The following is a 12187-nucleotide window of genomic DNA, read 5'->3' as shown; positions in this document are numbered from 1 at the left end:
ATCTCAAGGACTTAAATCGTCTAAGCAATGCTCATCATGTGATTTGGAATATTGCTAAAAGAGAAAGTGATTGCCTAAGCAACATGTAAAATTCGTCTTAAGGACATGAGTCATCTGAGCGAGACAAAATTCGTCTTAAGGACATAGATTGCCTAAATGAGGTAAAATTTATTTTAAGGACATGAAGTCAAACTTAACCTCAATCAACATATTGTTTGTGAGTTATTTTATTTATTAAAAAAATTTTATATTTATTATTTAGACAACAATCATAAGACAAATTTTTATTTGTAATTTAATTATTAATAAAAAAATTTGGTCTTCATGTCATCTCTTGTAACTCCTACTGTTGCCCATGGTGGGATACTGGAGAAGTTTACTAGTATGGAATTAAAAAGTTGTTCTACCTCATGACTTTAATCTTGCTCAAAACTTATACAAGGATGCCCCTACCTAAAAGAAAGGTGAAACTGATGTGAAAGTATACTCAATTGTACAAATATGAAATTAATCTAACTTCATGTGTAAGAACTATTAGGGCAAAATAATGCCTAAGGATGAGTATTATAAAAACCTTACTCTTTATTTTATTTTAAAAGAAACTCTAAATGTTAACCAATAGGAAAAAAGTTAGAATTCTTTCTTTGGGAAGGACCATTTCAGAGGTGGGCATTTGGTCTAGTGGTATGATTCTCGCTTTGGGTGCGAGAGGTCCCGAGTTCGATTCTCGGAATGCCCCCATATTTTTCTTTCACTTTTTATTTTTAAATAGAGGATTTTGACATGGATATGAATGTTGTATTGTTGTAAATTTATGAATATTATATTATATAATTCAGCCTAACTGCTAATTCACCCATCCCCTACCTTCAAAATTTTCCTACTTCCTTTTTGTTCTTTTTTTTCCCGAAGATTCTGAGTCAATGAAGCAAGCGGCAGCAGCCAATTATGACCATATGCCAACCACCCAAAGGAAAGGAAAGGAAAAACAAACAATGTTGACAATTCACAACCAAATGGCCTTTTTTTTCTTTTCTTTCCTTCTTTGGTGGGCTGTCCTTTTTTTTCCTTTTTCTTTTTTAATCTTTTTATGGGGGGTGGGGGTGTTAACTGCTTGATTAGTGCATTGCCTATGAAAATGGCATCTCACCAACTCAATGGGAGGAAGGAAACAATAAAAGAAGAAAAGAAAATGTGTAGGAAAAGGATTTCTGATTCAAAAAGTTGTCTGATGCAATTAGGTGAGCCTTTAACATCACTCCATCTACACTGCAAACGATCCAAATTCTATAACCAAAGTGTATATATATATATATATATATAGTAGAGATTAGTAGTGACAAAACCCATAATTGTAGTTAACTGAATTAATCAGTTTCTAAATATGATCATCGATGGCAACTGGGCATTTGGTCTAGTGGTATGATTCTCGCTTTGGGTGCGAGAGGTCCCGAGTTCGATTCTCGGAATGCCCCACCTTCTTCCATTTTGTTCTGTTTTTAAACATTTGAGCAGAGTACTTCAATCAGGAATTCATTTCCCTGCTTTTAATATTTGAGCAGTCTGACCAAAGGGGTCAACTCAAAACCTGCAACCAAAAGTCTTCATCAATGAATTTATATAAGAAACACCCATTTAAAGTGAAATTTAAGTAATCAAGTAACCTCGATAAAAGATGACAGTATTAGGAAGAAACGACTCTCTGGCTTTAAAATGCATATACATGATTGAGTGGAGCTGACTATATATATATATATATATATATATATATAGTGTCGGGAACTTCTTCCCAGTCCAATATTGAAATATCACACAACTATTCTTCTAACCAATTGATTTTGGGCAGTGAGAAGTTTCTGACAGTCCAGCTGCATGCTTTATACAGCTGCCAAAAGATTCTGTTCTTGAGACGTCACATTTTGATTTTAGGCTCTCCACCCAACTTTCCTTCTCAGCTGCTCCTCCTTTCAACTACTGCACCAAGCATTCTAATTCGGTCTTGTAAGAAGGAGGTAAATAGGCTTCATTTTTGGGTCAAAGGAACACACTTTAACTTTGTAACATACTTTTTCTTTGGATCAAGGAGACACACTTTGACCCCACGAAAATTCTCTGTGATTTTCCTGATTTTTAAAAGTTGGTCTGCATCCCAGTTTGATCATATTTGAAGATAGCATCCTAACAATGAACAGCATTAGAAAGTAAAAGTTATGCAGAAACTACAGAAAAGTAGATTTCGATTGAATGCCACCGTCTGATAAAAGAGGAAATTGTCAAAATATGCAAGCTTTTTTGTTAATCTTGCCATGGGAACAAACAAGAGCTAACCATCCAGCTCACTTTGTTTCCCATAGGCAAACAATATGTGCTGGCTGCTGAGAAATCTTAAGCAGGAAAAAAGGAAAAGGAATATTTTGGAAGAGAACAACCTCCAAATTAATGAAAGGGTTTCAAAATAAATTTCTTTTTTCCTCTATATTCTGGGCAACCAAAGAACTAAAATGATCAGATGGGCAAAGACTTGAGTGTGCAATTACTTGGTTAGGAACTTAGGATATTACTTTTCTGGTTCTCGCTATCCAGGGCCAAATCAACTCCTTGTCTCTGAAGGATGACACAGGGTTTGAGCCTATGAAATAGGCAATATAATACCAACAGATGTTTTGGGTTCAAAATATGAGATCCAGATGTAATTTTATCATGTTCTACATCATCCTGCTAAAGACATTGGCATCACAAAATACTAAATCTCAGGTGGTGGGGCACCAAGAAGAGTAAGCTCCTTCAGATGAAGGTAGTTTGCTTAAAAATTAACAGGAGCAGTTGCAGATCAATAGTGACTGATCCCTTAAATCCAATCATCACATTGATCAGAATCAAAACAACACAAACATCAGCAAGTGGGCATTTGGTCTAGTGGTATGATTCTCGCTTTGGGTGCGAGAGGTCCCGAGTTCGATTCTCGGAATGCCCCACTTTTTATTTGGAATTAATTCACCTGTACTTTTTCTTAAAAAAAACAAGAAAAAAAGAATTCATTGACCCATACAGTAGTCAGTTGTCTATTTCATTGTGTTTTAAATTCCTGAGCTAATCTGTTCTAATGTCAACCGAAAAATTACAATGTAAAATTTTGTTGAGAACAGAAGTCAGCATGCCCTGATATCCTTTGTCAATGAATTGATAAGGACCAAGTATCAGCTACCTCAACCTAAGCACATACACTTAGTCATGATTCTAGAAAAAAGGAAGCAGTCATTCATTTGAACAAAAAATTCAAGTACTTGATCAATTAAAACCAGAAAATTTTGACTACAACTAGAGCATAACTAGAACATCCTTTCTTACCAAAGTAGGTGATTTCGGGTCATAGGAAGTTTCTGGAAGTCCAGCTTCACTGCCCCACATGGTTGTCAAAAGATTCTGTCCTTTCTTGGGATGTGGCATCTCATGTTTAGGAGCTCTCTACCTAACTTTCCTTCAGCTGCTTATCTATTTTGAAAGTATTCTACCAAGAAGTCTAACCCAGTCAGCTTGTAAATCACATATTTACAAGCAGCATATTATTCCAATAAATTAAGAAGAAAGAAAAATCAAAATTTGGGTAGCATATTTATAATCATACAAAGGAAGTTCTTTACAATTTTCCTGATGTATGATTTTTCTTTACAGATGATCCACATTGTGATTTAATTGCACTTGAAAATAGCATCATAGAAGCTCAAGATTTTGAGGGTAGATCACCATCTGATGCAAGAGGAAATTATCAAGCTATACGAGCATTCTGATTAAGTGTCATGGCAACAAAAAGGACTCAACCTTGCTGCTCATTTTGTTTTTCTGCAGTCTAACAAAAAGCTCTGTTTCTGAATCTTAGGAAGAAAAGAAAAGATGGCGAAAATATTTTGAAGCATACAAACTCCAAACTCATGAAAGATCTCAACCTTAATTTCTTTGTTTATCCATGGTTTGGGTAACCAAGAAGCAATGGAAAATGACCATGAGCTCAGAGTCCTTAGTGCCATTAATTGGCTAGATTGCAATTTTATTATTCTGGTTTTTGCCATCCGGAGCCTACTCAGCTCCATATCTGAAAAGGTCACCACAAAGTTTGAATGATGAGATAGACAATATAATATTAACAGATGTTTCAAGTTAAAAAAATGAGATAATTTGTATTTTCATCTCAGCACTGTCCTGGTAGAGATACTATCATGATGGAGGATGGGGGAAAGGGAATCCATCAACACATTAAGTAGAAACCAAACAACATAAACATCAACATGTGGGCATTTGGTCTAGTGGTATGATTCTCGCTTTGGGTGCGAGAGGTCCCGAGTTCGATTCTCGGAATGCCCCACTTTTTTTTTCAGGAAGTCATTTGCCTGTACAGATTTTTATTTTTTTTTTTCTCACTTGCCTATTTCATTCTGTTTTAAATGTTTGAATATAGTACTTATCAGGAATCATTGACCTGTATTCAGTACTCTATTTCATTGTGTTTTAAATATTGCAGCAATCTGATTGAAAGTCAACTCAAAACCAGCAAGAGAAACTAATCAGGGATCAGTGACCTCACTGTGTTCTGTTTTCTGTTTCATTGTGTTTTAAATATTTGAGCTATCTTACCTAAAGTCAACTTAAAAACAGCAAGGAAACTTTTACATAGGTCAGATATAATTATCCACTGACAAGATTCTTTATCAATGAATCAATAAGAAACAAGCACCAGCCGTATTGGCTGTAGCACACATACTTGGCCATGATATTGGAAAAAAATTGGAAGCAGTCACACTTTTGAGGAACAGGCTCAAGTAATCAATCAACTAAAACCAGCAAAAGTTTGTCAGAACCAAAGTGAAGTAGGAAAACAGGTGTGCCATTCATTCTTACCTAAGTAGGTGAGATCAGGTTATGGGAATTTTCCGGAAGTCCAACTGCCCAGCTCCACATTGTTGCCAATAGATTAGTCCTTTGTTGGGATATGGAACCTTGAGTTTAGGCTCTCCCTCCAATTTTCTTGTCTGCTGCTCATTTTTCCAAGTACTCTACCAAGCATTCTGATCTAGTCAACTTGTACACCTAAGAGTTACCAATGAGATGCTCCATCAGTATATTAAGAAGAAGTAACAGACTTTTTCTTGGATAAAAAAAAAATGCTTGTCATAATACCCAAAAAAAAAAAAAAAAAAAAAAAATTTCCAATGATTCTGCTTGTGTAAAATGATTTCTCTTCTCATAGTGGATCTGCATCCTGATTTATATCTACTTGAAAATAGCATCTTAACCTTTCAGTGCACAACAACATTGTAAAGTAAGTAAATTAACAACTATGTGGAAACTAAGCAAACAAAACCTCAGTAAACTGAAGATTTTGAGGTTAGGTCACCACCTAATGCGGGAGGAAATTATCGAGATACACAAGCATGCTGATTAATCTTGCCGTGACAACAAATAGGATTTGATGTTCTATCTCAACTTGTTCTTAGAGGCTAACAATATGCTGTGGCTGCAAAGATATCTTAGGAAGAAAAGGAATATTTTACGTCATACAACCTCCAATTCATGTAAGGTTTCAAATTTAATCTCTTTTTCCACCACTGTCTGGGCAAACAAGAAGCAAAGCAAACTGGCCAAAGACTCAGAGACTTGGATGCCACTAATCATTGTAGTCCTGGCTATCCAGGAACCAAGCAACTCAATATCCAGGCCATCATAACATTATGAGTCAATTAGGTAAACATATAATACTAAAATCCGTTCAGGTTCAAAATATCAGATGCAAATCTCAGGGGTGGCACCAGGAAAAAATGGTTGTTCAGATGAAGGAGGTTCACCTTAAATTAACAGTAGCTACAGGAGATCAGAAGTGATAAATTCCTAGATTTAATCAGCCACATTGATCAAACACTGAACAACATAAACATCAGCAACTGGGCATTTGGTCTAGTGGTATGATTCTCGCTTTGGGTGCGAGAGGTCCCGAGTTCGATTCTCGGAATGCCCCATTTTAATAACAAGCTCATTTAACTATATATTTTCAGTTCTCTACTTTATTCTAGTTTAAATATCTGAGCAAAGTAGACTGACCCAAAGTCCATCTGCAATAAAAATTTTAACTAGTCAAGGTTTAACTGTGTTCTGACAGGATTCTCCATCAATGAATTGAAGAGAAAAAAGAAGCAATCAGTAAGAGCAGACAAGAATTAAACCTGAAACCTCATTGTCAACACAGAGCAGGGAAAACTGTCTGCCTCAGTTCCAGAACATACCCCTAAGCTCAATACTAGAACAAATGGAAGAATTTGTTCAGTGTCACATCGCCTGAACATCCATTTGAACAACCAATTCAAGGACTTATGCAGGTAAACCTATTAGAAGTATGGGATTAAAAAAAAATTAAAAGTTAGTGTTTCTTGTATAAGTAGGTAATTTCAGGTCATAGAAAGTTCCTGGCAGCCCACCTTACTGCTCTACATGGTTGCTGAAAGTTTGTCTTTTCTTGGATGTGGAATCTTTTGGTTGGGCTCTCCACCTAACAGTCCTATCAACTCATCTCATTTTCTTCAAGAACTATGCCAAGTATTCTGATCTGGTCAACTTGTAAACCAAGTCATTACCTGTGAAGATACATGGTCTTTAAATTAAGAAGCAGGACTTCCTTTGTTGGTACAAGTAACATATTTTGAATATCCACAGAAGGTTCTTGATAATTTTCCAAAGTAAAATCATTTTTTTCAAGATGATCCACATTCTAATTTAATAGCATCTTAACAGTTCCATGAATGACAACATCACAAAGTACCAAAAAATAGAGGCTACAGCAAACAAAATCCAAGTTAAATTTTGAGGTAGCACCAAGGAAAGCATGTGGAAAGTTTCAAGCCGTATGAGCATTATGATTAATCTTGCATACAGGATTTCACCTTCAGCTTACCTTGTTTCTCAACAGGCTACTGGTATGGTTTGTCCGGCTGCTGAGAAATCTGAGAAAATAAGGAATAGCAATATTCTGATTCACACAACTCCAAGTTCATACAAAATTTCAAATATTAGTTTCCTTTTCCAGGAAAGAAACAAGAAAACCAATATTTTGAGTCATACAACATCCAAATTCATCTCTTTACCCCCATCATCTAGGACAACCAAAGAAGCAAAGTAAAATGATGAGAGACTTGAAGAATTAAGTCACTCTAATTTGGTAGGAGGGAATTTTACTTTTCTAGTTCTTGCTATCCATGGACAGGCAAATTACATATGCAGAGAGGCTATTGGCCAACCCCTAACATCATGAATCTAAACATTTGCTTCAGGTTCAAAAGCTGAGATCCATATGTGTGTGGTGTGTACATGTGCATATCATGTATGCATGATTGAGTAACTTTTGAGAATCTTTTGCATCCATCCTGCTAGGGACACAAGCACCACAGAATACCAAATCCTCGAAGGAGTGAAGCAAGAAACCATGCTTTTTTAGTTCAAGGTTGTTCACTTAAGAATTAAAAAGAGCACCTACTGGTCTAAAAAATCCCTTACATCTAATAGAAAAACACTAGTAAAAAATTGAACAAGATGAACATCAGCAATTGGGCATTTGGTCTAGTGGTATGATTCTCGCTTCGGGTGCGAGAGGTCCCGAGTTCGATTCTCGGAATGCCCCATTTCAATCAGGAATTTATTTAACCAGACAGTTTTATCATTCTCTACTTCTTTTTGTTTAAAGATTCTGAGCTGAAGTCGAACTGCAATAAAGACCTGAAGTCAAACTGCAAGAAAATAAATCCTTCAACTGGACCAGATAAAGCTCTGTTCTGACAACATTCTTCATCCATGAATTGAGAAGAAACAAGAAGCAGATCTAGATATAAAGGTTTGTAGCTCAAAATCAAACCTGCAACCTGATATGATATTTTACTTTTGGGCTTTCCACCTAACTGTCCTGTCAACTCATCCTGTCATTTTTTCAAGTAATGCTAACACAGTCAACTACCAAATAGTTTACTGTAAGGTAATCCATCAATAAACTAAGAACATACTTTTCCATTTGGTTAGAGAAGCATGCATTAGCCATATAGAAGAAGTTCTCAATGTCTTTTCTAACCTAGAATGTTTTTCTTAAAGTAGATCTACATCCAGCATTTCCTGAAAGTAGCATCTTAACCATTCAGCAGGTAACAGAATCATTTAGCAACAATTATGTGGAGACTGGAGACTACAGCAAGTAAACTTCAGTGATAACTGTAAATTTTGAGGGAATGCAAGAGAAAATTGTCAAGTGATGCAATCAGTTTGATTAATCTGTCCATAGCAACAAACAAGATTTAATGTTCCAGCTCACCTTGTTCTTTTTACATACTAACAATATGCCTAGTGAAGAAAATGGAAAGGACTATTTCAAATCATACAACCTCCAATTCATGGAAGTTATCAAATTTAATCTCATGTTCCACCAGTCTGACAAACCAAATAAGCAAAGTAAGATGACAACAACTCAGAGACTTGGGCGCCATTAATTGGTCAGAATACAATCTTACATTTCTAGCTCTTGGTATCCAGGGATCAAACAGGTCAATATCTAGGCGCTATAATATTTATTAATCTATAAGACAAACAATATAATAATAAGGGCTACTTGGGTTCAGACTGTGAGATCCAAATCTTAGGAGGTTGAGGACACCCAAGAAAGCACACTCCTTTAGATGAAGGTGAGTCACCTAAAAGTTAACAGGAGAAATTGGAGCAAAAGTTACAAACCCCTTCAAATCCAAATAGCCACATTCATCAGAAGCTGAAAACATAAAAATCAGCAAATGGGCATTTGGTCTAGTGGTATGATTCTCGCTTAGGGTGCGAGAGGTCCCGAGTTCAATTCTCGGAATGCCCCATTTTTATGAGAAATTCAATCATCTATACATTTTTTAGTTCTCTATTTTCTTCTCTTTTAAATATCTGAACAGAGTAGACTGACCTAAAAGCCAAACAAGCAATTATATAAACAAGAGACTTGAGAGATAAACATGCTAGACACACCCAAATCTTGGATTGAAGGCCCAGAACTCCTGCTTATGTTTTGATCATTTCTGAAGCTACTGAATAAAATCTGCTCCTGTTGTTTTTGCCACTTCTTTTTACTAATATTTTAACAACCAAAGGCTCATTAAGTCAACATGCATCAAAAGCTATCAACAGTTACAATTGGTGATAAGAAGCAGGCACATTGATATGGCAAAATATGTACCAACATCTGCACATTTGAAGGTGGATCACCTCAAAGTTATCAGGTGAAATTGGAGCAAAACAAGAGACTTGAGAGATAAACATGCTAGACACACCCAAATCTTGGATTGAAGGCCCAGAACTCCTGCTTATGTTTTGATTATTTCTGAAGCTACTGAATAAAATCTGCTCCTGTTGTTTTTGCCACTTCTTTTTACTAATATTTTAACAACCAAAGGCTCATTAAGTCAACATGCATCAAAAACTATCAACAGTTACAATTGGTGATAAGAAGCAGGCACATTGATATGGCAAAATATGTACCAACATCTGCACATTTGAAGGTGGATCACCTCAAAGTTATCAGGTGAAATTGGAGCAAGAGTTACAAATCCCTTTAAATCCAATCAGCCACATTGATCAGAAGATGAAAACATAGAAATCAGAAAATGGGCAATTGGTCTAGTGGTATGATTGTCGCTTAGGGTGTGAGAGGTCCCAAGTTCAATTCTCGGAATGCCCCATTTTTATGAGAAATTCACTCATCTATACATTTTTTAGTTCTCTATTTCCTTCTCTTTTAAATATCTGAACAGTAAACTCACCTTAAAGCCAAACAAGCAATTGTATAAACAAGAGACTTGAGAGATAAGCATGCTAGACACACCCAAATCTTGGATCCTAGGCCTAGCGCTCCTGTTTAAGTTTTGATGATTTCTTAAGCTACTGAATAAAATATGGTCATGTTGTTTTGGCCACTTCTCTGTACTGATATCTTAACAACCAAATGCACATTAAGTCAACATGCATGAAAAACTATCAACAATTACAAATGGTGATAGGAAGCAAGCACATTGATATAGCAAAATATGTACCAACACTTGCACCTTTGATCTACTAAAATGACTCTTGCTTTGGGTGCAAAATATCCCAAGTTCAACTCTGGATGCCCCACCTTAATTAGTGAATTAGCTCATTAAATTTTCCTGCTCCATCCTTGGGAACTCAAAAGAAAAGACTTGACCATCACTTAAATATAGGAGCATTTACTCACAAACATGGAGTAAAAATCCACAAAGAGCATATTCAAATCACTCAATCAACTTAACCAACCAGAGATGACCAAAGATAGAATTTGAATAGCAACCCTATTTACAAGAAAACATTTGATTTATTTGGAAATAGCATCAGCAAGCATTCTGATTAATCTTGGACTGCCACCAGAACAAGATTCACTTTCAACTCTTACACTGCTTTACTCCAGCCCAACACTAAGAAGAATGACACTGCAGACTACACTTGATTGCTTCTGATGGGTCATCTGAAGCCTGCAATAGAACTTAATGCCAAGACAGTTCCATTCAATAAAGAGAAGAAATAAATTGAACACTATTGCGGTACAAAAGATTTCTGTGCTTGCAGAGGCTACAGAAACAACATCAATTTCTCAGGATAAGAATCTGATAACTATAGCAGCCTCAGGTTCAAGATCAGACAATTTCGCTTCCTCCAAAGAGATATTCAGAAAAGAATCAATTTGGAACATTTGATACTGGAATGAAATTGACATTCTGTTGGTTCCTTGCTGTAATAGTTTATAGCTTGAGGGCAAATCCCTATCTAAGCAATTTGATTGAAAACAAAACCCTATCAAGGCAATTAACTTGAACACAAACCCTAGCCAAGCAATTAGCTTGAAAACTAAACCTATTCAAGCAATCTAATGGCTTCTGAAATTAAGAGAGTATCAGAAGTAGCAGTTTCAAATTCAACACCTGCTAGCCACACATACACCTCAAAACAGGTGAGGCAACAGGAACAGGTTGCTTCTTTAAATGAAGGTCCACTTAAAAATTAAAAGGAGTGACAAGAGATCAAAAGTGACTAGTCCCTTGATTCCAATCACACACAATGATCATAAGTTGAATATGATAAAATTCCACAGTTGGGCATTTGGTCTAGTGGTATGATTCTCGCTTTGGGTGCGAGAGGTCCTGAGTTCGATTCTCGGAATGCCCCCACTTTTGATCAGGAATTCCTTAACCAGTGCAGTTTTCTTTTATCTATATTTTTATCTGTTTTAAATATTTGAACAGAGTACTATAACCAGGAATTCATTTCAATATTTCATTCTGTTTTATATATTTGACCAGTGTAGTTTGATAAGGAAAAGGCACTGGACAAGCATTCAGGAACTGGAAAGTGTTCACTGAGGGTTTTACAGCACACACCAAACAGAAATAACATTTCATTTTGTTTCCAATATTTGGGCAGAATACTTTTAATCAGGAATAGCACCAGACAAGCATTTATGAACTAGAGAATGCCCGGTCAGAATATACAGCACCAACCAAATACAAATTTAGCTTGCCAATGACAAATTATAGGAATGAGACTTCGGAAAAAAGGATTATCCCCACCAAACTTTTGGACAGTTAGCATCAGCTTCTTATTTGTGTTCTGACAAATTTTCAAGCTACTCAACAGAATATGCTACTTTTTTGCACCTCAAGGCAGAGCATAGTGATTCAGGACACTTAATTTTTTGTACGAGGTACTTATCACTTATCTTCTCAACAGGGTTGTCTTTCATATACTACTAAAATCTCACGTCTTAGGCTGCAGTCATGACTTCTAGGGATCAACATGTGAAGAAGCATGAATAATTTCACGAAATCTTTTGGAAGTTACTAATACCACAAGTGCAAGCTAGTGGTTATTGGAAAAATATGTAACCAAATTGATCTCAAGACCAATGCTTCAGATGAGTCACCTAAGTCCCTTGCAAGGTATAGATAATGCTCAGGAAGATCTACAGATCAAGACCAGGAAATGTTGTTTTTTCTAAGATTACCGTGAAGATCCACAGGAGAAAATGGGGATCAAATTTGATTAATACTCTCATATTTCTTGGACCCTCTAAGCACCTGCTGGCAAAGGAAAGCCTCTTCTTGCAATTCAAAAGTTTCCC

The 12187-nt window shown here is 36.1% G+C and overlaps 1 long non-coding RNA gene and 8 other non-coding genes across 11 annotated transcripts in view; 8 read left to right on the top strand and 1 right to left on the bottom strand.

Moving 5' to 3' along the window:
* Nucleotides 1-667: 667 nt before the first annotated feature.
* TRNAP-UGG lies at nt 668-739 on the top strand. The gene has a single exon. It is a non-coding gene; the product is annotated as a tRNA-Pro (tRNA).
* Nucleotides 740-1248: 509 nt separating this feature from the next.
* LOC117911799 overlaps nt 1249-12187 on the bottom strand; it is a 29088-nt gene continuing 18149 nt past the window's right edge. Inside the window, exons 6-12 of one of the 3 annotated variants that reach the window (XR_004650935.1) lie at nt 6465-6620; nt 6213-6371; nt 4894-5082; nt 3642-4090; nt 3349-3508; nt 1830-2178; nt 1249-1588 (exon numbers count right to left, since the gene is read on the bottom strand). This is a non-coding gene — a long non-coding RNA (uncharacterized LOC117911799). The remainder of the gene's footprint in view (nt 1589-1829; nt 2179-3348; nt 3509-3641; nt 4091-4893; nt 5083-6212; nt 6372-6464; nt 6621-12187) is intronic. The other 2 variants (XR_004650934.1, XR_004650933.1) reach the window with 2 other exon arrangements.
* Nucleotides 1404-1475, top strand: TRNAP-UGG. Its single transcript has one exon. It is a non-coding gene; the product is annotated as a tRNA-Pro (tRNA).
* Nucleotides 2903-2974, top strand: TRNAP-UGG. Its single transcript has one exon. It is a non-coding gene; the product is annotated as a tRNA-Pro (tRNA).
* Nucleotides 4288-4359, top strand: TRNAP-UGG. The gene has a single exon. It is a non-coding gene; the product is annotated as a tRNA-Pro (tRNA).
* Nucleotides 5936-6007, top strand: TRNAP-UGG. The gene has a single exon. It is a non-coding gene; the product is annotated as a tRNA-Pro (tRNA).
* On the top strand, nt 7589-7660 carry TRNAP-CGG. The gene has a single exon. It is a non-coding gene; the product is annotated as a tRNA-Pro (tRNA).
* On the top strand, nt 8813-8884 carry TRNAP-AGG. The gene has a single exon. It is a non-coding gene; the product is annotated as a tRNA-Pro (tRNA).
* On the top strand, nt 11164-11235 carry TRNAP-UGG. Its single transcript has one exon. It is a non-coding gene; the product is annotated as a tRNA-Pro (tRNA).

This window comes from Vitis riparia, chromosome 3 (genome assembly GCF_004353265.1).
Source record: "Vitis riparia cultivar Riparia Gloire de Montpellier isolate 1030 chromosome 3, EGFV_Vit.rip_1.0, whole genome shotgun sequence".
In the NCBI taxonomy this organism is placed as follows: Eukaryota; Viridiplantae; Streptophyta; class Magnoliopsida; order Vitales; family Vitaceae; genus Vitis; species Vitis riparia.
The sequence above is the reverse complement of the archived record's forward strand: the minus strand, read 5'-3'. Positions and strand labels throughout refer to the sequence as shown.